The following is a 23854-nucleotide window of genomic DNA, read 5'->3' on the forward strand; positions in this document are numbered from 1 at the left end:
TTGAAAAATTTACTATCAATGCGTCCCTCAATGTTCGGCAACTAGATATAATCAAGAATTATAAGCAAAGAAATAGCTGACAAGTGTGTTAGACACGGATTATCAGTTCAAACATAAAGAGTACTGGAAAAATACACACGAGAAAACCTCTGAAGGAACCGCTCACAATAATGGGAGAGCAAGATCTACCTGATGTCATTCGTCACTTGGCATGGTTAAAAATTTAATTCTGCCATTTAATCGGTCTCTATATTATTTTGTTTTTATTTATAATTTTTTACTTGTTAACAAAATCCATTATTATTATTGAGATTTTTATTATTTTTTTTTATCGAAGGGTGAGCTGGTTGAGCTCTGTCTCCGAAGCCCAATACATTCGGGAAGGCGCACCAGCATTATCAACCAATGACCACTCTTCACACCGTGCGCAAAGTGATCATTGAGTCTGAGAATCATGTGCCTTGAACAGTCGCAATGAGTCAAAACAGGCCTGCGTTTGTCCTGGCAAGATTTTTGTCTAAGTTTGGCAAGCCGGCATGATATTGCGATTCAAGAGCAAATAGCAAATAGGACTCCAATAATCACGACAACCATCTCAACAGAGTGGTCTGGATAGTCTGCGGAGTTAGAAGAGAAAATCTCGATATTTGATCCGTTTTTACTCATCTTCTCGGAAGAAATGATGATCGAGTAGAGCTGCATCAAGCTTATTACCTTGTATGATCCTGAGAGTAGAAAACTAATTTCAATAAATTTGAGACTCCTCATTCCCCTCAACGGATTCAATATCTCCAGGGGCGAAGGACAATACCGGGGTCTCGTCAATACCGTAAAAGTGCTGTACGTGGTTATGAAGCACTCTTACGGCCACGTTATTTCAATGAATATAGGCTGACACCGCATATACTAGACATGTTGACAGTAAGTGCATTAGGGTCTCAGGCGTGGTCTGCCGTGGCAGACCAATAGACTAAGGATTTAAAGACATCATCCAGGCAGGCAACATGGCAACCAACCATGAAGTTGAGCAAAAATTGCAGCGTTTGAAAAAAGTCAATTTGATACGTATCATAAGTAATCGACAAATTCCAAGTGACAATAATTTGAGTGCCAGTTTCGTAACCAGCAAGAATAACTCTGAATTCTTGGCCACTGTAAGCCCGGCCGTACACGGACCACATATTTGCAGTTGAGGCAACCACAAATTGGTCGACTTGCAGTCATATTAACTGCACTTGCAGTTGAGGCAACTGACATCTATATTTTGTGCTGTCAGAGTTTAGTGCCAGTTTCAACATGGATTTCGAAGAAGAAGCATTACTACTTCTTATTTTGAGGAGAAGGAGAAGACGTAGGAAGGTACGATGGTTTTGGGTACATCCACTTCTGGTTGAGCTACAACACGAACTGAAATTACAGTGAAATAACATACAAGCAACAACCGGTAAACTCCGACAAGACGAAAACATTTTTTTTCATTACTTCAAAATGTCCATTAGTTTTTTTGATGAATCAGTAAGAATTTTGAAATCAAAAATTGAAGGCCGTGAGACCAATATGAGAAAAAGTACACGACGGTGTACGCGGTTGGGTACGACTGCAAGTTTGTGGTTAGTGTAGGGCGGATGCCGCGATGACATCACGGCGGAGATCAGCGCAAGTTGACTGCTCATACGTGAGTGCATAATCAGCAACAAATGATCGACTTATTAGATGGTAAATTCTCAAATAGCCACAACAATAATGAAGATTGCGCAGTTACAAGCTCCTCTTCAAAATACCAAGTTTCTAATTACCAAATAAAGGAAACTAAACAAAAATCTTGTACTAGTACCAAGAAAGATATTGTGTCCGATAACGCACAAAATTCGAAAAAACCCGGCCAAGGAAGTTCTCACATAAGTAGAAAGGAGGTGGGAACCGCTATTTTATAAATACAAATGACACAGCCAATCATTCAGAAGCTAGCACAGATGATTTGAGGGAACACAGGAAATGACAAAACATCTCGTCCAAAAAATCTAGAACGCGAAAAAACATTGTTATTGGAGAAAACAGTGCAGAGTGGATTCAGGAACCACACTTCAAGATATGTCCGCCCAACTGAAAATAACTTTTTCCGAGGTCACTTGTGAGTCTCTAAAATCAATACAACCAACTATATACCCATTTTTCAAAGTGACTATATACAAAAAAAAATCAAGACCGCCATGAATCCTGAATTATGGCCAAGTGGTGCTTTTGTAAGTAATTTTTTACAGAAAACAGCCGTAGACCGTTGATGAATCCCAATTTACTACTACTGAATATAAATACCATGAATTTTGATAAAATTAACACTTTGCAGACAGAACTAGATCAATATAGTAGTCTACAGTTTTTATGTATAACTAAGATAGGTGTTTTAGACAATATAGTTTTCTCAGGTTTCACCTTGAGCAATTTTTACTGCAGAACTACAAAAAAGTGGTGGACTACCTATAAATGTCAAATTTATTGATCTTAGAATGTACTGCATAGAACAACATTTGGAATGTTGTTCTATTTCTTACATTTCAAATGAGATGAAATATATTATAATTAATGTTTATACAGTGCTAGTCAAAAGTCCCCTCCCCCCCTCGTATCTTTTGAACGGGTATACTTATAATAATGAAATTTGGAGGGTGGAAATAAACGGATGTAGGCTTCTTAACTGGTCATAACAGGTGACGCAATAGTCATAAATGACGTCACAAGGCCACTGTGACCAAAAATTTTAAATGGGACCCTATGGCAAGTGACAGGTCGTTTGAAAGGTATTGAAAATACCTATTCAGTCATACCAATTTTGTTTGGGTTTCGGCTGATTTTGATTGATAAATTGAAGAAATACGAAAATTATAGTTTCGCATTTAATTAATAAAGATTTAAGAACCAGTTCTTATAATAAGTGTTCAAAATGTGCTCCATCTACTTCCTGGCAGTAATGCATCCTATTGCTAAACTCTTGTCGTACTCGTCCCAGTGTGTCAGCGGAAATTGCCCTACATTCTTCAACAATTCGTTGTTTCAGAATGGCAATACTGTCAGGTGCTGTAGCGTAAACCTTAGATTTCAAGTACCCCCACAGAAAAAAATCTAATGGTGTAAGGTCCGGTGACCGAGCTGGCCATTCGATCGAACCTCGTCGTCCAATCCATCTACCACGATATTCTTCATCTAGGTAACGTCTTACTGCACCGTAATAGTGTGCAGGAGCACCATCTTGTTGAAACGTTATTTCCAAGTTGTCGAATTCATCTGGATTATCTTCTAGAATTTCAAGAATTAACGCCTCAATATCAGTTTGTAACATCTCCAGATACAATTCACCGGTTAAGTTAGCATTGAGAAAAAGAAGCCCAACTATGTGGTTTCCCAAAATACCTGCCCAATTATTTACTTTTTCTGGAAATTGAGTATGTTTTTCACGAAAGATGTGAGGATTTGTGTCACTCCAATACCTCACATTTTGAGTGTTAACATTTCCATTGAGAAAGAAAGTACTTTCGTCACTAAAACAAATTGTCTGTATGTAGCCTGGTTGTTGGTTCATTTTATCGGACATAGTTTCACAGAATTCTAGTCTTCGGTCGGGGTCATCATCTGAAAGTTGGTGCACCATTTTTAATTTGTATGGATGAAATTTGTTTTTAGCCAACACCCTATGTACTGTCCTTTGACTGACTTCATAGATAGACGCAACTTGGGCTGTGGAAGAAGTAGGGTTCACTACCATTTCTCCAAGTATGTCAATTTTTTTGTCATCACTAATTGTTGGTCGACCAGATCGTTTGGCATCTTGAACACTACCTGATGCTTCAAACTTCCGAAGAAGCTCCCTCAAATAAACCCTCAATATAGGGCGATCGGGGTACCTCTCATTAAACAGTCGTTCCGCTGCATGGAAATTGTTTCTACATTCACCAATTATTAAGATAGCTGCTACTTTGTCGGCTACAGTACGTACCATTTTGCCTATGTAAACACTTAAACGTCTCGTTAAACAATAGCTTAGGTAAATTTTCAAGGTATAAACACTTTTGACAAGTAGATAATTCAAACACGTCAACCTTTTTGACAATGAACCAGAGGCGTACTTTAAAATCTTTATTAATTAAATGCGAAACAATAATTTTCGTATTTCTTCAATTTATCAATCAAAATCAGCCGAAACCCAAACAAAATTGGTATGACTGAATAGGTATTTTCAATACCTTTCAAACGAGCTGTCACTTGCCATATGGTCCCATTTAAAATTTTTGGTCACAGTGGCCTTGTGACGTCATTTATGACTATTGCATCACCTGTTATGACCAGTTAAGAAGCCTACATCCGTTTATTTCCACCCTCCAAATTTCATTATTATAAGTATACCCGTTCCAAAGATACGAGGGGGGGAGGGGACTTTTGACTAGCACTGTATATCTCCCTGTGAAGATGTTAATTTATTTTTCGGTCGCTAATTGTTTAAAGTTCCTCGGCAGTATTAATGCAGGAACATTTTTTTCATTACACACAAAATTTTAACTCTGGTTGGATTATATACTTATGAGTGATCAGTTCATGTTTTCACTAACAGGAATGGCTTCATTCTCAATAGCAAATGATACACGTTCGAGCAGCTAAGTATAAGATAACTCAATCTGCACCAAACCATATAGGACCTAGAATTTACAATTGTCTACCAAAGAAATTAAAGTCAATATGCAGCCTTTCGTTGTTGAAAAAAGTTTTAAATCGTTTCTGTTAGAAAGATGTTTTCATAGTCGTGACGAGTTTTCAAATATAACAATGGGATTTGCTAGTGTGTATTTTTTTTGTCAATTCTTGTGTATATATTTTGTTTTGTCCTTTCATGTATGATGACCACTTTCTATACATATTTTGTCATTAAAAAAAATTATTTGATTTTGATTTGAGGCCATGATGAACCCTTCTATTTCTGACTTCGACAAGAGGAAAGCGAAGGTCAGGTGCTTTGATGAACCAAAATCTTCAATGTCGTTAAAGATGACATGCATCTGATCCTTGCCTTATTATCCTTATGTTGTCGCAAGAGTAAAGTAACTGTGTTGTGATCACCTCATTCAGTGTCGAAAATTATCAGTCGCTAGGCTGATGAACGGCAACTTATTATCATTATTAATACTGGTTACTCTCAGGTTATTATCGGAAACCTCAGCTGTAAACAATGCAACAAAGAGACAGAGATGACTCGTCATGTTTAATGCGGATGTGAATCACAGGAGGCAATTATTTTATAGACAACCCAAAATATGTCTAGAAGAATTTGACAAATAGCCAACACAAGGCATGTACAAAATTGAAATGGGTGTCATGTTAGGAATAACGTAATGAGCCGATAAGTCTGCAGTCATTCTTCGGGGACGTGAAAGAAGTAGTTATACGTGAAAAACGTTTTTTTTTTGTTAGCTATTGGTAAATGAATGAGTTATTGTGGTGCATTCTAATCTGGTATCCGCCAATTTCATAACAAAAAGAAATATCTGTTCAACGTTCAAATAAATTATAGTCCGGTCAAATTAGATAAAAAAATAAGAGTAAAAATACCTAAATTCACACCAAGCTGAAAATCAGTATGATTTTCTAAATTATGATTAAGAATAAAATTCGAAAGTTTCCCATTTTTCCCCTCTATGAAAAAAATTTTATTCAAGGTCAAATGTCAAAACAATTAGTTTTTCGCGATTTTCAGCAAAAAGGTAAGTTTTATCATGAAAATACTTCAGACAAAAATTGTAAATCATGAAATGATCTACACTTTCAAAACATTTTTCCTACGAGCCATGTTTTTGAGATTTAACGATTCAAAAAGTTGTTATCGTCATAATATGCATAAGTACGCCAGTATGTACGTCGACATTTTGGTTCCAGAGTTACGGTCGTATTTGATGGCTATAATGATTGCACGAGAAATACCGAAGCTGCAGAACAACGTCATCGAACTTTAGCAACATCTACATCAATTGATATTTTATTTGATGAAAATATGACAGTTACAACCAGTCAACCAAAATTTCTTACAAATACTCACAAGTCTCGGTTCATTTCAATGTTGAAAGAAAAATTTACTGCTGAAAATATACTGGTAAAACAATCTAATAAAGATGATGATGTATTGATGATTGAAACAGCAATAGAGCAATGCAATTTGACAAAAACAACTATTGTTGTTGGTGAAGATGTAGACTTACTCGTATTACTCACTGCTCGAACTCGAATTGAAAAAACTATTTTCTTCTTAAAACCAGGAAAAGCTCAACATCAATCGGAAATATATTCACCGAAAAGTGTATCTGCTTTTGCTAAGTGTCAAAATTATGTACTATTTTTACACGCAATAGCTGGCTATGATACGACATCTACATTTTACAGGAGGTGTGAAATAACAGTTTTCAAAATGTCTGAAAAACAAAATTTTGTTCAATTTGTTAAAGTTTTCAAAAATAGTAATTCAACTCGACAAGAAATTATCACTAACGGCATTAGATTCCTTCTTTTTATGTACGGAGCTCCTAAAAAACTACCTGCTTAGATAAGTATAGATATGCATGTTTCAATAAAAATACCAAAAGTAAAAAACAAGTACAATTACCTTGTTTTCCTCCAACCGCAGTTGCTGCTCATCAATATCTTTATCGGGTATATTACCAAGTTCAAGTGTGGCTTGGTTATCAGCTAGACCCTACAAACTGGAGTTGGAAGTTGGTCAACAATTCATTAGAACCAGTCCAAGCAAACTTCACTTCCACCTGCGCCGGAAAAACTGCTGAACACAATTTTTTGCAACTGCAAAAAGGGGTGCAGTGCTGAATGTGGTTGCAAAAAAAGCCAGACTGTTTTGTTCTCTGGCATATACACATTGTCAAGGCCGGTCGTGCTCTAATATTGAATCACCAACAGTGGAGAATCCGTTTGATTCCAAAGAGGCGACATGCGATACATCGCTATTAACGCAGTTTACATGTACTCAGGATGAAAATGAAGAAGAACGAGAAGAACAAAAACAAGAAGAAGAACAAAACGAACAAGAACAAGTAGAAAAACAAGAAGAAGAATTTGAAAGTTACGACTCGGGCGATTAAATTTCAATATTTCCTTTTAACTTAAATTCCTTTTATGTTTTCAATCTCTGCTGATATCTATTATTTTGCAATAGTTTCAAATTAAACTGAATCACAACTGACCCGTGGAATAGGCCTACTGGGGAAACCACGTAAAAAATACGCGGTACGTACACTAACTCATAGGTGGCGTGGAAACGTGTGCATATTATGACGATTACAATTTTTACAACTTTTTGAATCGTTATATCTCAAAAACGGTAGCTCATAGAAAAAAGTATTAATACATTTTCTGTAGATCTACAATTCTATGATCAACAATTTTTGTCTGAAATGTTTTTATGATAAAACTTACCGTTTTGCTGAAAATTGCCTTTGACCTTGAATAAAAAAGTTTCCATGCAGGGAAAAGATGGGGAACTTTCAAATTTCATTTCTATTAATATTTTAAACAATCCTACTGTTTTTTAGCTTGGTGGGAATTTAGGTAGCTTCACTCTTATTTTTTGGTCTAATTTGACCGGACATAGCAAACACGTACGTCTTACTTCTCACTTTCCGAATCAATATTCCCCCAGCATTTATGCAAAGTGCAGACACCTTGCAAACTTTAGTTATTTTAAAAAGTATTTCCAGTTCCTGCCATTATCAGATTACGTCCAGGCAAAAGCCATTCATACCGAGCATCTCGAAGCTTTCTAACGCTTCCGCAGCAGCCCGAGAACTCATATTCTATTTACGATAACTGCCACCATGAGCAAACGTGCCACCCCGCCGGGTAATTTCGTATAACGAAGTTTCGAGTTTCGATCCATTAATTCTGCTTTAAACATTTGATCGAGGCGAAAAAAATCCACCGAGTGGATCTGACTTTTAGATAGTGAAAATGATTATCGTGATGGAAAGGCGATGCTAATTGGAATTCCAGTTTCACTTTGTATATGATGTTATTATACTGCCAGTTCACAAGTTCAAAACGTGTGAGTTCTTGCTGATGCTAATAAAATATATGAAGAAGCTCAATGGATTCGTAGTGATTTCCAGAAAAATGTGCTCAAGTTTCAAACTCGCACAAATCCTTTCATAAAATGGCTTTGCCATTAACCGCCTTGGGAGATGGAGATATCGTAGACCTTACTCATCGTTATTTTACACATTTTAAATAATATCGATTACTTTAATTCAATCCGTGAGTTGGTCACCTCTAGCAGAGCCAGAACACACATGAATTAAATAACAGAAACAACAAAACCAAAAACCAATCCCGAGACTGGACAGAAGTGCTCACCTTACTCTAAGGCGGTGGCTGGGAATGAACAGAAATGTCCACCCCAATCTACCGCTTGGAATGAGGCTGGACATAGCAGATCACCTCCAAAAACAAAAGCTCTCTCACTTGTGCACCTCTACGGAGGGAACCCCAAGAAGGTTGAAGAAGCCGCGCAACGACAGTAATGTCGCTGCACCTTCCAAATCCTCCGCGGAGGCCACCGTGAGACACCTCAAGGTTGCCAAAGAGAGTGTGTTTTTGGCGAGTCTTGGCCTACACCTGCCAATATAAAGGAGATGTTTCTTAGTGACCTATTCACGTTCCTGGAAAGGAGAAGATGGAGGATGACCTAGGAGGATGTACATCCTCGGGAAGATGTACAATGGGTCACATGTGGCATAAGTGCTGTGAGTCTACAGTCACCCTCCCTACTCTACAGATACCAGATACTTCAATTCAAAATATGTCAAACATGGCTGTGCGTAGTTACTTTTGACAACAATACCTATTGCGAAAAAGAAGAATACACTTTAAAATCAGCTGTGTCCAAGATAGGAATGAACAGCATAGGGAGATCGGAAACGGTAAGTGATGCGGGGTCGATTGAATTAAAGAAAAGTAGAGCATTTATGTGTCTAGTAATATGCCATTAAGAAAGTTTCATTATTCTGAGTAGTTTCGGAGATATCCGCTAAAAACCGAAATTTAAGAATTCCGTTTTTTTATCTTCTCCTAGCTTTATTTTCGTAGGACATGTAAAACAAATAGCACTTTGTAAGGACTAGACGATAACGTAAGCAAAATTTTTCTGCGACGTTTCGTCTTTTCGAAAACATCATAAAATTTGTATTTTCACATGGGCCGAAACTAATGTATTCATTTTGAATACAGCAACGTATCACTCAATATGATTTCACAACCATTTCTGGCCGCAAAATGAAAAGTGATTACTTAACCTCCTTTTCTTCAATTCTAGATAAAACGCGCTGCAAATAATGTATTATTTTGATACATGAAGTAAATTGATTAGTCTTATTTATAATAAATTTTAACCTACCACTATCCGGAATATTTGCGTTGTTGAATACAAAGATGAGTCGCAATATCAAAAGTTTAGTTTATAATATATAATTCCAATGTAATAACAAAGAGCTTATATGTATTATAGGAAATAAACAGAAAGTTATAACAAATGTTCAAATAACAATATTATTATGACAACAGATCATTATGTGTCATTTTTTCCAGCGCGTACTATTTGAAATTGAAGAAAAGCAGTTTAAGTAATCACTTTTCATTTTGCGCGAGGAATGGTTATGAAATCATATTGTCTTATACGTTGCTCTATTCACAATGAAACATGGAGGCATATACAGAGTATACTTCAGCCCATATAAAAATACGAAATTCTCAAATTTCGATTTTTCCCGAATATCTCCAAAACTACTAGGAACATTAAAATTTTCTAAATGACATATTATTAGGCACATACATGCGATACTTTTCTCCAATTCATCGACCCCGTATCACTTACCGTTTCCGATATCCCCATGCTGTTCATTCTTATCTTGGACACAGTGTATATTTGGATAGTTCCCTCGAGAAACCGAATCAAAATATGTAGACTCATTTCTTCAGCATGGTTTCACATATTTTCAATAACACTTTATTGTGAGATTTTTACGTATTTCTCATTTCTAGTCTGCAATGTTGAAGTAACAAGGGAAGAATCAGGCCACTGCGTCGATAGGATGTCACCCCAAATCGGCTGTAACTAAATCACGTTATCTGTGTTGCTCACGTAAAATATTTCGAGACGACGGAAGCAATATATTATGGCAAAGTATGTTTCCGAAGAAATCAGCAATGCGCTGGAAACATTCTGACGAAAAATCAACATGTAAAAGGTATTGGATATCCAGTTCACTCGGTTTTCACTGCAGTACAGGGCAAATTGGATTTATTTTCGTGAAAAGAGTTCAACATTTACATTTGTTGTATTAAAATTCAGGAATGTTGGGTTTTCAAACTAGAACACAAGAAAAACGAAAAACATTTTCTAAACATCAAACAAAAAAACATAAAAAAAATTCACAATCTTCAAACAAACAGAAGTTCCCAACATCAACAGATTGACACATCACTATGACTTACAAATCTCTCCAATACCAATATTCCCAAAGACATAGAAAATACACTCGCTCTAGAAGAAAACATTTCTGCTGCAATAATTTCAGAAAGTGAAATTCCTTCCACTGAATATAGCCAGCATAGAAGCAGTATTAATCAATATTGAACAAAACACCAAAAACGAAATAAGATAACAAATTGTTAATGCCATAAACAAACATAGGAATGAGATAAAGAATAATAATAAAAAAAATCTCAACTTAAAATAAATAATAATTTAATCCAAAAACTGTCATCATGAACACCGCAGGTTATGAAAATAAAATGAAACTTTTACTAAACGACAAAAAAACATTTCAAAAATAAAAATGATCCCACCAATAAATACCAAGTCACAAATAACAAGATCATTAAAAATCCATTCAAAACCTGTTTTCCGTTAATCAGCTGTCGCCTCCATATGAACGACAACTCTCAGAAGTTGAGAAACTTGTGCGAGCTAAGGACTAACGAGACGAGACATGTGATTCCTAACACGGTTGCAGAATCATTCCAGCTTCAACTAGATAAATTATCCCGAGAAAAATATCCGGTCGAGGCGGGAATCGAACTCACGGCCTTCCGATCGTGAGTCGAGCGCACTACCAGCGCGACCAATTCCATCAAGAAATGAAAATAATACATTTCAAATCAGCAAGAAAAAAACTTATTAATCCAAAATGCTATCGCACCCAAAATATATGGCCTACCCAAGTTACACAAAACTAATATCCTCTTAAGACCCACTGTTCCAGCATTCAATCCCCTTTTATAATCTTTCCAAAGTTTTAAGGAACAGCATATCTAATATAATCAACAAAAATAACTATGTTGAAAATTCCTTTTATTTTAAAAATTGTATAGACACCATTAGAATTCCGGATGACCACATACTAATTTCACTAGACGTCACATCCATACACACGAACATCCCCAACCAACTGGTAAAAAATATAATCACTCCTTTTTTTAACAATTTGACTGTTGTGCAATGGGATCCCCAATATCAAGTACCATAGCTCAACTTGTAACGGAAGAACTAGAAGAAACAGTCATATCAAAATTAAATTTGAAACTCCCTATTCATTAAAGATATGTGGATGACTGTATCATAGCGATCCTTCATTCGAAATTAGAAGAAACTATCACAATTTTCAACTCCTTTCACGAGAAACTTCAGTTCACTAGGAATTCATAAATATTATAACCAAACAAGATACGTGAAAAAGTCTCCAGAAATGAAACAATACATTACAATTCCTCATTTACAAAATTTATACACACTTCGATTAGAAAATATAAAAGTATAAACAACTTAATTGATAGTGTCTAATAGTGTAATTTTGCTTTTTTTTCATGAGGCTGCTCACTTTCACTTTCTAAATTAACACTGTCAAAGATATTTTATTTTCAATTATTTTTCAAATTATTATTTAGTAAAATACAGGTTATGTATACTGTAATAAACACAACTGTATACACTATAGGTATCCGAGCTCGGTGTAGCGAGAGAGATAGCGTAACGCCGAACCAGTAGGAAGACAATCGCACAGTCGCGTGCGCATGGCAACCTGTCGCCATGGCAGGCGTCGCCACACTAGCAATCGGTTTTACTTGCGGTTATAGAAGATATATTCAGCAGTCTCACTGACACTTACACATAGACTCAAATTTATTGAATCGGCTTCTTCCTGTCCACAATTTTTCCCAAGCTATTACAATTAATACAATATTCTAAGAAACAAATAGTAAAAATTCATAATTAGGACAGTCAAAACCCATAAATAAGTTAGTTTGGTGCCTGCCATATATCTGATCTGTCTGATCTTAAAAATCAGACAGATCAACAATCGACGAAAATCGTTCACGATTATCGTTGAAACATATAATGATAGTATAGGTCCCATATTTCTATAATTTTTTTATTTTTGGCAATTCACTGACTGTTATTTCGTTTCAATTTTTAAAAATACAAATTTTCCGTAGTATTATTTTTTCGAGTCTCACGATCAACGAATGCCTTTTTTTTCGATAGTTTTAATAATCATAATTTTGATCGTGATACGTGACAAACATGTCTTGGTTGTCAACCAGAAATGACACAATAGAAATTATTTTGTATAGTAGCGACAGTGCAGTAAAAGCATGATAATTCAAGCTGTTATGAAAACAATTTTATTACATACATAAAATTCATTGACTTCGATTTACGATCTATTTTCTCAACGCAACTTGGATCATTTCAACAGCAGTTCCTTTTATTTCATGTTATATTTTTTCTATCAAATTGACTACTACAAAAGAGAAAGCGCGAACTGAGTCTCTTGTTTTCTTCGTGTTGAGATTTATGATACAGTCAATCTTTATCATTCCATTTTTATTACAAATAATCTATTGCCCTTTTATGCGATGATTTGTCATATAAATAGGTAGAGCTTTCATTTCCTCTCGAATTTTCATCTAGTAAATAACCAGTTACAGAAAAAGGGTTCGGTTGGAATATTGGATATTTCGTTCATTATGACAGCTATGCTGAAACTTCATCTTAAGTATTTTGAATAGTGGAAGAAAAATTCACTCATTTTCACTCGATACTTCAGAAGATGGGAGAAGAATTCAACAAATATCACTTATACCAATGAAGAGGTTGAAAGCAAAGTATTTTCCAAACATGATATTTTTCAGAAAACAAATCGCAACATAAGGAGATAATTTTTTACGAGATTTGGATTTCAACATATTATTCACAAAGAAATGGATTAGTTGTTTCGAATACGAGTAAGTGGTGAATTGTGAATTATTTGTAATGGAGTTGAGTAAATACTCGTACATGTATCTCTGTCTTTTAATGTTATAGATATCATAATTGAAAGCATGGCTTTGAAAGTCAATATAGTTCTTTCATTATCTGATTCCACATGAAACGATTCAAAAACAAAAACATTACTGATGAGGAACTTCTGGGTATTTCTTCTGGTATGTATTCATACATACCTATGAGGATAATCAATCTCGAAAGGAAAACAAAGCATTCGTGGTCCAACACTAGACGGCGATACAAAGACACTGTCTGTGAAATTGGCAAAACGCGCAATTCACGATTATCAAAAATAAACAAAGGTTCCCAAGATGATTCGTTGTAAAGTCAAACTTTGACATCGATCGTCGATGTCTAGATTAGTATTTCTCAAAGTGGGCGATAATGCCCCCTTGTGGACTCTGGAGGTCTATAGGGGGGCATTACAGGGCACAGAGAAGATTTGCGGGCTTTGAAGCAGTTTGGGTGGGAGATAGCTTTTAAAACAAACTTTTATGCTCCTTCATGCTTAACGCGCGTTTCCTCGTGTAACGACATCTAGGGGACTAGACAGTAACTATTTCCTGTCCGATAGTTGTGAAACTGTGCAATAGATGGCGGTAAGCTTCAATGCGACGCGAGAAGTTTTTAGTCTCCATTCTTGAAAGTACTACGCCCGCCCGTTGCCTCATATAAAAGCGCGCGCACCATCTAGCCAGTAATGTCATTCGACGATATTACGAAAACAAGTAAATTTACTTAGCAACTATCTACGTAAAGTGCTGTACATGCGGTGGTGAATACTGTGAGTGGTGTCATTAGCAAGTTTTTAATACTCGATTCTTTACTTCGCCATTTTTGAAGACAAAATTATGCCGGAAGCAAAAAATAAGAAACGGAAGTATAGCGCGGAATATATAAAATATGGATTTATTGAAAATCCCACAAATCTATCTTCGCCTGTGTGCCTTTTTTGTCAAAAAACATTTCCGAATGAAGCGAATAAACCCTCAAGGCCACAAGATCATTTGAATAAAATGCATTCAGATAAAAAAGACAAAAGTATGACTTATTTTCAAGAACTGGAAAAAAACACTCAGCTCAGCCAACTGTGTCAAAACTTTTTTCAGCAGCTTCTAAGTAAGACGACGACGAACTCCAAGCTTCCTACAATATCTCCTTGCTAATTACTTGAACAGGTAAACCTCACACTATTGGAGAGGATTCAGTTTTACCGGCAACAAAGGAAGTAATAACTACTGAGCTCCATAAACCAGCGGCAGATATTATCCCAAAAATTCCTTTGAGCAATAGTTCCGTGCAATTCAGTTAGATGAGTACACTTTACCAACCAATGAAGCATTGTTGTTGTCTTACGTGAGGTTTATTAAAAATGATAAAATATATCAACAACTACTATTTGCCAGAAATTTAGAGACGGATACAAGAGAAGAAACCATATATGATACACTGGAAAAATGTTGTGATGAGGAAGAAGTTCCACTAAAGAATAACATATCAGCTGCTACGGATGGCGCTCCGGCTATGACAGGACGTCACAAAGGCTTTATAGCATACTCAAAAAATAAAATTCCAGATGTGCTCGCTGTACATTGCGTCATTCATAGGCAACATTTGGTTGCGAAAAGTTTGAGTGAGCGCCTCTCTCAATCACTGCAATATATCATCAAAGCAGTCAATGAAATCTGAAACAGCTCTTTATATGACAGATTACTTAATCAGCTTTATGTTGCTTATGATAAAGATTTCAGCCGATTATTATTTCACACAGAAGTACGTTGGCTATCAATAGGTAACTGTCTGACTCGATTTTACAATCTATTTGACTCTGTAATAGAGTTCTTGGAAAACAAAGACAAAGAATTGCACGACAACCTCATCACTTCGAAGAATGATATTGCGTACTTGACAGACCTGTATAAATTATTTAATAATGTAAATCTCCAACTTCAAGGTGACGACTTGAATTTGATTAAAACAAAAAATGTCATTGCTGCTCTTGTAGCCAAATTGCTCTTATACAAGAATAATATCAGCAGACGTGAGTTTCGCAATTTCCCTAATTTGTCAGCAGTATCCGTCAACAACGACGACTTGCTTGTTTACTGCAAACATTTGGAGAATTTCCACAGAGATTTCGTAGAACGATTCCAGAACATTTTAAAATTGGAAATAGCGGACTGGGTGTTGGATCCTTTTTCAAATGTCAACAAAGCAGAATAAAAATAAAATTAAAAAATGGATACCAAGAATTTTGGCTACAAAAGCCAATCCCGAAATTGTATCCTAGATTGTGGTCCATCGTTCAACGATTTTTGATAGCATTCCCATCATCGTATTTGTGTGAATGTGGTTTTAGTGCTGTGGCAACGTTGCTAACTAAAAAGAGAAATCGGTTGCAGATCACCGAACGCGGTGACTTACGGCTGTTTTTGAGTAAATTCATCATTCAAATTCATCCTTCACATTACATTAGTTTCAAAATTCAAATTGAAATGTTTGTTTTAATAACATGAATAAAAGTTTTTCTAATATTACAAAATGGTATTTTACAATACCCTATTCAGAAAGTCTTATTTTCACATTAAACACATAATTTAATTATTAAAATAATGACTGCGATTGTGCTTCTTAATATGTAGTAAATTAAAAAAAATTGGGGGGCGCTAGAAAATAATCAATTCTCGAAGTGGGCGGTAGACAAAATATCATCATACCCCACCAAGGTCTAATCAGTGGTGCAGCTTTTACTGAAAGGCAACCAGATGAAACCACAGACAAAAACAAAGCATTCGATTATTTGAATTGTGGACCGTCACATGATGATGTCTAGTTCCGCCACAATAACTTTTTTAGAGAAAACTGATGCCTGAATTTCCATAGCATTAAATTCTATTTGGTTTTTATCATCCCTAGATCAAATTTCTTCCAAATCTTCATTGAAGTGCTAAAACATCACTGAAGTGTTCATAAGTACAAATGGTCAGAAGAGACAAGTTTACTGTCTTCACAAAGCAAAATATTATATTTTTTCATAGATCCAAAGTTACGGATAACAGAAAAAAGTTGGGGTACCAAAAAAAAGAAAGTCGATGACTACTTGAGTTTTGCTAAAATGATCTATGACCTTCTCTTCATAGCAGTCATGAATGATTGCTGTTACCGGTGAAAAATAAAAATTACTTCTATTGTTTATAATTTTTCCAGTTGGATGTTATTTGTGATGTTCGGTATTTCACCAATTTACGATATCAAAACCAGTTCTTCACAATGTGGGTTTTTGATTTCATCCTCTTAAAAAACGTAACCAAAGAAATTGTCTCGCGTCTGATTCTCAATCAACGAGATGCATTTTGACTTGTCGAGAATCGCTCTAGTTCAGCGGAAACGGGTTGAATACAATTTCAGTAGCATCCTTTTTCAACATGCTAATCATTCAGTTATGTTTTTCGTATGGCTTGGCATTTTCGGTATTTATTCAATGTTGTACCAGATTTTTAAGCCCTGTAGATAATTTTCTTGATATACTTTTACTTTCCATTCTTGATGGAATACTATACCTAGAGTTCAATCGAATTGTTTGAATTTCATATAGTTGATAAGGAATACTGTTTTTACACGAATCTCCTTCAAGGGAATACGGAATACGGAATAAGTTTCTTTCAATGGTAACCACTCGACCGACACACAAGTCTCCGAAACAGAAATCCTATAATGTGGCTGGTGTCCACAAGTTTACATTGTAAGTACATCTAGATATTTCAAAACCAGAATCTCCGAACACAGAAAAATTTTGAAAGGAAGAAAAACAATTCAACTCATGCATTCCGTCTGGTAAGAAAACAACGACGGCCCAGACATCAACTACGACGTACTACATAGAAAAATAAAGGCTAGACATTAATAAACTTTTGTTTGAAGGTGGTTGACAATGTTTCGTGGTGTATTTCATCAGTTCGGACTTCCATTGTCTAAAATAATATAAATTGATTTGTAATCCCTGAAAAAAATAAATAATCAAAGATTAACCGAAAATAACAATTTTATTAAAACAAAAAACTGAAATTACAAGGAAATAACATACAAGCTACAACCAGAAAATAAAAAATTGAAATAATAATAAAAGCTGAAAATTAAAAAATATTATTAACAAAAATGCAAATGAAAAAATGAAAGTCAATGAATGAAGTCAAAGAGCAGGATCAACTGGTCAGTTTTGAAGTGGAAAGCCTCTACACCAACGTTCCTGTCGAAGAAGCACTTCAAATCATACAGAAGAAGCTATCCAAAGATGGGGACCTGAAAGATAGAACAAACTTACCGCTACAAGTAATCATGAAATTACTAGGATGCTGTGTACGAAACTGCTACTTCCAACTGAAGAACGAATTTTTTACGCAAGATGAGGTACTGCCAATGGGATCGCCACTTTCACCGATTATAGCTAATATATGGAGTGGTTTGAAACTCTGGCCATTGAAAAAGCCCCGAGTCTGGTTAAGATACGTAGAAGACACCTTCATAATATGGAACCATGGGAATGCAGAACTAGATATTTTCCTGAAGCACATCAACAACGTAAGTCCTTCCATCACTTTCACAATGGAGAAGAAAGTCCACAACGAATTGCAACGAATTGCAGAACTAGACATTTTCCTGAAGCACATCAACAACGTAAGTCCTTCCATCACTTTCACAATGGAGAAGAAAGTCCACAACGAGTTGCCTTTCTTAAACGTATTGGTGAAGAGGACCGACAGTAAATAAAAAACATCTGTATATCGAAAACCCACTGTCACAGGACAGTATCTGAACCAGAAATCCAACTACCATCAATCGACTAAGACAGGAATCATCAAGACTCTACTAGACCGTGCTTTCGAGCTCTGTAATACAAAGGAAGGTCTCGAAAAAGGAATAAGCATCATCAAAAATTATTTTCAACGGAATGGTTACTCCAGAGTGATGGTGGAACAGGCTTTAGCTAGAAGACAGCAAGAGCTCCACAAGGAAGAGAAGCCGTCTCAACCAGTACCTGTACTCCCCTACATCAGAGAATTATCGGAAAGGATAAGAAGGATTGGGTCCAAGTATAACATCAGGACCTGCTTCAGATCTGGAAACACAATCCGTAGCAGCCTCACAAAAAGCAGGCAACCAAACGCGGACTGCGATTCCAAGAATCATACATCGGTGAAACTAAGAGGCCATTGAAAGTTCGCATTGCTGAGCACAAGAAACACACACAGCGAGGAGAAATCAGCAAATCCGGAATAGCAGAGCATGTTTGGACTCATCAACATAATATCAAGTGGGCTCAAGCTGAAATCATACACAAAGAGGAACACTGGTTTAGGAGAAAATTCAAGGAAGCCGCGTATATGTTGTCTAAATAGTAAATAAATAGTCTAAATATTCAGTTCTCGGAGGAATAAGTCCAGTTATCACCCGAAAACGATTGTGGATACTAACAATCGAAACGTCGTGACGTAATTTGGTTTGGAATCTTTTAATTTTTATTTTTTCATTTTAATTTTTGTTAATAACATTTTTCAATTTTCAGCTTTTATTGTTATGTTATTTCCTTGTAATTTCAGTTTTTTGTTTTAATAAAATGTTATTTTCGGTTAATCATAATTTTTTTTATTTTTTTCAGGGATTTCAAATCAATTTATATTATATTAGACAATAGAAGTCCGAACTGATGAAATACATTAATAAACTTACTGGAATTCTTGGAAATTAATTAACGTTAACAATCAAAATTTTTATTAAACCATCAACAATAAGTTATTCTCTCGCCACCAAATTAATTAGAATTAGTACTGGACTAACTGGATACCTGTTCAGTAATTAGTAATATGTATAGAATAACATACTTCACTACGAAAAAGCTACTGAGATTGCGAAATCACGACATGTTTAGCTATCAAATAAAGTTTGTGAAGATCGAATATTTAGGTGTAGTTTGTGAAATTACTATGAATCCTCATCAAGTAATGGCCTAGTTAATCAGAAAACTTAGTTATAGAGAATACTAATTATAGAACAGGTATCCAGTTAGTCCAGGACTAATTCTACTGAATTTTTGATGGAATTGAATTCAACAGTGGCGAGAGAATAACTTATTGTTGATAGTTTAATACAAATTTTGATTGTTCACGCTCAATAATTTTCAAGAATTCCAGTAGGTTCATTAATGTTTTGCCTTTGAAAATAAAGTTTATGAAGATCAAAACTTTAGGTGTAGTTTATGAAAAAATCTATAATCGAAGTAGGTCATAGATATAAATCGCATTGTAAATCAGTGTAGAGGACCAATCCAACTGAGAAATCTACTGTTGTAGTGAAACGCGTATTGGTGAATCGTAATTGATATCATTAATAGTTTTTCTAAAACCAAGTAGCGTTATTACACTGCCTGCACTACCACTAACCAAACCTTATACTCAATATAACTGAAAGATTCAGCTGCCGGGTACGGAAATTCACAAATAAGAGTTATAAAATCATTCGGGTCACCACATTTTGGGCTTTGAGAGATGTACTGAATGAGGTCGAAACGCTCGTTCCGAATCAATCCCGTTTCCCGGTTCAGGAAATAGAATATAAATATACGACTGTCAGTGAGGGAGATTGTTACATACACATCTACATCTCTATCGAAGATATTCGTCTACGTCTGGTAAAAAATCACTGGTTTTCAATTTGGAAAATATTTCGCGTTCAATACATACGTTGTCAATTCCTCACGAGTCGGTTGGATTTAAAGATCGTTGATAGCGAAATATTTTGGCATAATACTGGAAGACACATGTTTATAGTTATTATACACTATTTGAAGGTTGATTTCTGAAATACATTGATATTCAGGATATTAAAAACTACCCGTAGAGTTTTCGAAACTTTTTTTTGGGGCTCACAATTACAGTTATAACTCATTTCCTTTAAAGAAGGGATTAAAAATGCATTACCTTCGAAATACATTTTTTCAAAGCTGCACACAAAAATTCTGAACACGCCGGTAATTTATCTTCGTATATAAATGATATTTTAGGTCGCTCTTTCCGTTTTTGCTGTTGAGAAAAACCGTAAGACAACTCGGGACCCTTAGAGTAATCTTATTTTTCATTCATGAAAAACGGTTAGAATATTTCAAACTATATACAAAATTATGAATAAAAATTTTCGAGAAACAACCTTTTTCAGCTAAAACGAAAATAGGAATATAATTTACACATATTACAAGGGCAAACTTTTGGGTAAATATTATGTGATTATCGGATGATTCAGAAGGGTTTTGTTGAGCCTTGAGATCTTTATTCCCAAATGTTATAATTGGAATAATAACTGATATGCGGGTGGAGGGTTCCAAAAACTATTGTCGACACTTGACAAAAAATGGTGGGTTCCACATCCAAAAATGAGCGTGAAAGATATAAAACTTGACAAATTCAATTTAAGAAGCAGCAAATCTACAGCGCAACCATGAGAAAAAGTTCATTCAGTGGAAAGATTCATTAAGAGCTTAAGTGGTAGAACAGACCTGTTTCGAAAGAGTTCTTCTTTCGTGTAATTCAATATTTATATGAAAGTAGCTGTTTCAGGAGGGCTTTTTCTTCCAGTTTGTATCTGAAAGTTCTCTGCATGATCTACACATCTATGTATATAGTTACTTCTTTTGAAATTGATTGCTTTCTTCCTTTCTTTGAAAGATTCACCCATTTTTCCATATCAAGATGGAGTAGTAGAAAGCCAAAAACTTTTTTTCTCCAAAAAATTAGTCACTCCTAAAAATATACTCCATTCAATTCAAGACCTGTAGTGTAAGAATACAAAACATAGGTGGCGTTAGTTTCACAACACAAACAAAAGAAGCAATGGGATTTCTGATTAATGAAGATGAAATTTATGAAAATATTATCAGGAAAATAAATTTTAAGTAAATTTTCGAATGAAGAAATTCTATGTTAGTTACTTTCACAACAAAAACTCAAGTTTGTACGAATTTTCCCAAAACTGTATATATATATATATATATATATATACATATATATATATATATATATATATATATATATATATATATATATATATATATATATATATATATACAGGCTGATTCACGGTGGATGGCACATTAGACGTTTCTGGTGAACCAGACAACGGATCACTTTGAAAATTTAATGGAGGGCATATTCGGACATTCTCTAGCCAACTAAAATATTTTCGACAATGCGGTGTTGCCGCTTCTATTAGAAAGCAGTAGCAACTTTGATTTTTCAAATGGAACACTCTATATATAATATTATTTTTGGAATCTCCAACAATTGCCCGACAACTTTTCTTGATATTTCCCTATACCTATCTGTTACCGTTTTCAAAATAAAAATTAATTTCAATTTTTTTTTTCGAAAATCATGACTTCTAAAAATGCCGATATCTTTTAGTTAAGAAGTACTATGATATCGAAATTTGGTTTGGAGTTAGGTGATACCTGGACACTTCCCACACGTCAGCCTAATCTCCGTTACTTCAATACAGGGTGGTAAAAAAATACAGTTTTTTCGTTTGCTTGAAAAAGTTGCTGAAATTTGATTATTTTAAATGGAACACCCTGTATATTATTGAAAATTCGGAAAGCTGCTGAAATTTGCTTTCTTTCTATGTATATCATACCTATACCTAACTAGTCAAGTTTCGGACTTATGAACATTTATTTGTGAAAATGTCCCTTCAGAATGGTATTTCCATTCGGTATTTGGTAAGCAGGCCATGATTACTATTTGACAGTAGCATTGTGACATTCTCCTAATAATATCGACATTTTCGTCACTTCAGAAGTTGCAAATACCTTCAAAACGATGGAACACAACTATTCAAACGAAGTTCTTATGAATTTGTTTATTATTTTTGGACAGTGTGACAAAATTATCAGCAGAACATGTAGAAAGTTCAATGAAATGTATCCGAATCTACCGCCAATGAACCTCAAGAAATTTATACGAATTCAGAACAATTTCAATATGTTTGGATAAACTTTAAAAAAGCACCAAGAAACTTGAAATTGAAAATATTGATATGAATAATTATAAAAAAGTAAAACAGTCATGTGGAATATTTCAAAATATGTTCGAATCGCTGGCCGTTCACTTCCATGCACTTTAAAATACGGGTGTTGACTGCTTTCGTGGTGGCAGATCTGATTTCATTGGGATCCTTTCTAACAATTCATCTCTAGAACGCACGGGTATTTTGTAAACTTTTTCTTTAAACATTCCCCACAAATAAAAATCTAATGGATTAAGATCGGGTGATCTCGCTGGCCAATTCCATGGTCCCAAGCGCCTCATCCACCGATCGTCAAATAGTCTATCCAGTTCTGCGCTCACTTCTCTTGTGCAATGTGCAGGAGCTCCGTCTAGTTGGTACCAACAGTTTCGATAATCTTCGAGTGGCAGATTATCCACGAAACTGTCTACAGTATTCTCCAAAATATTCAGGGAGCTTCTGGATGTTAATGACTCCTCGTATATCACGTACCTCAATTTGTTGTCCATCAACATGCAGAAGACATTAAAACTAAATTTTTCTTGAAATCCGGCTTCTTTTGTGACGTGAGGATTTTCACTGGACCAATAATGACGATTTTTTCTATTGAAAATCCCTTCTCTCGAAAATTTCGATTCATCAGTCCAAATAATTTTATTTAAAAAAAGTGGATCTTCTTGAATGCGTGTCAACAACATTTCACAAAATTCTACTCTCTGTTGAGGATCTTGAGGCTTCATTGCTTGAATTTTGGTGAATTTTTAATCATGCATTTTATGTCTTCGCAAGATTCTTTGAACCGATGAATATTTTATACCCAAATCTTCTTCAGCACTTCTTATCGATGACTCGGGAAATGCGTGAAAATATGCTAAGACATTAATCTGGTTGTCTTCGAAAGTTACGGGTCGAGGAAAGTTTCTTGGTGCTTTTAAAGTTGATCCAAATGCATTGAAATTGTTCTGAATTCGTATAAATTTCTTGAGGTTCATTGGCGGTAGATTCGGATACATTTCATTGAACTTTCTACATGTTCTGCTGATAATTTTGTCACACTGTCCAAAAATAATAAACAAATTCATAAGAACTTCGTTTGAATAGTTGTGTTCCATCGTTTTGAAGGTATTTGCAACTTCTGAAGTGACGAAAATGTCGATATTATTAGGAGAATGTCACAACGCTACTGTCAAATAGTAATCATGGCCTGCTTACCAAATACCGAATGGAAATACCATTCTGAAGGGACATTTTCACAAATAAATGTTCATAAGTCCGAAACTTGACTAGTTAGGTATAGGTATGATATACATAGAAAGAAAGCAAATTTCAGCAGCTTCCCGAATTTTCAATAATATACAGGGTGTTCCATTTAAAATAATCAAATTTCAGCAACTTTTTCAAGCAAACGAAAAAACTGTATTTTTTTACCACCCTGTA

The 23854-nt window shown here is 35.2% G+C and overlaps 1 protein-coding gene across 2 annotated transcripts in view; it reads right to left on the reverse strand.

Moving 5' to 3' along the window:
• The window catches only part of alpha-Catr (alpha-catenin related), a 241608-nt gene that overhangs the window by 140166 nt on the left and 77588 nt on the right, over window positions 1–23854 (reverse strand). The window lies entirely within an intron of this gene.

This window comes from Leptinotarsa decemlineata, unplaced genomic scaffold, assembly GCF_025532065.1.
Source record: "Leptinotarsa decemlineata unplaced genomic scaffold, Ldec_3_MD MMD2_tig00000035_RagTag_RagTag, whole genome shotgun sequence".
Classification (NCBI taxonomy): domain Eukaryota; kingdom Metazoa; phylum Arthropoda; class Insecta; order Coleoptera; family Chrysomelidae; genus Leptinotarsa; species Leptinotarsa decemlineata.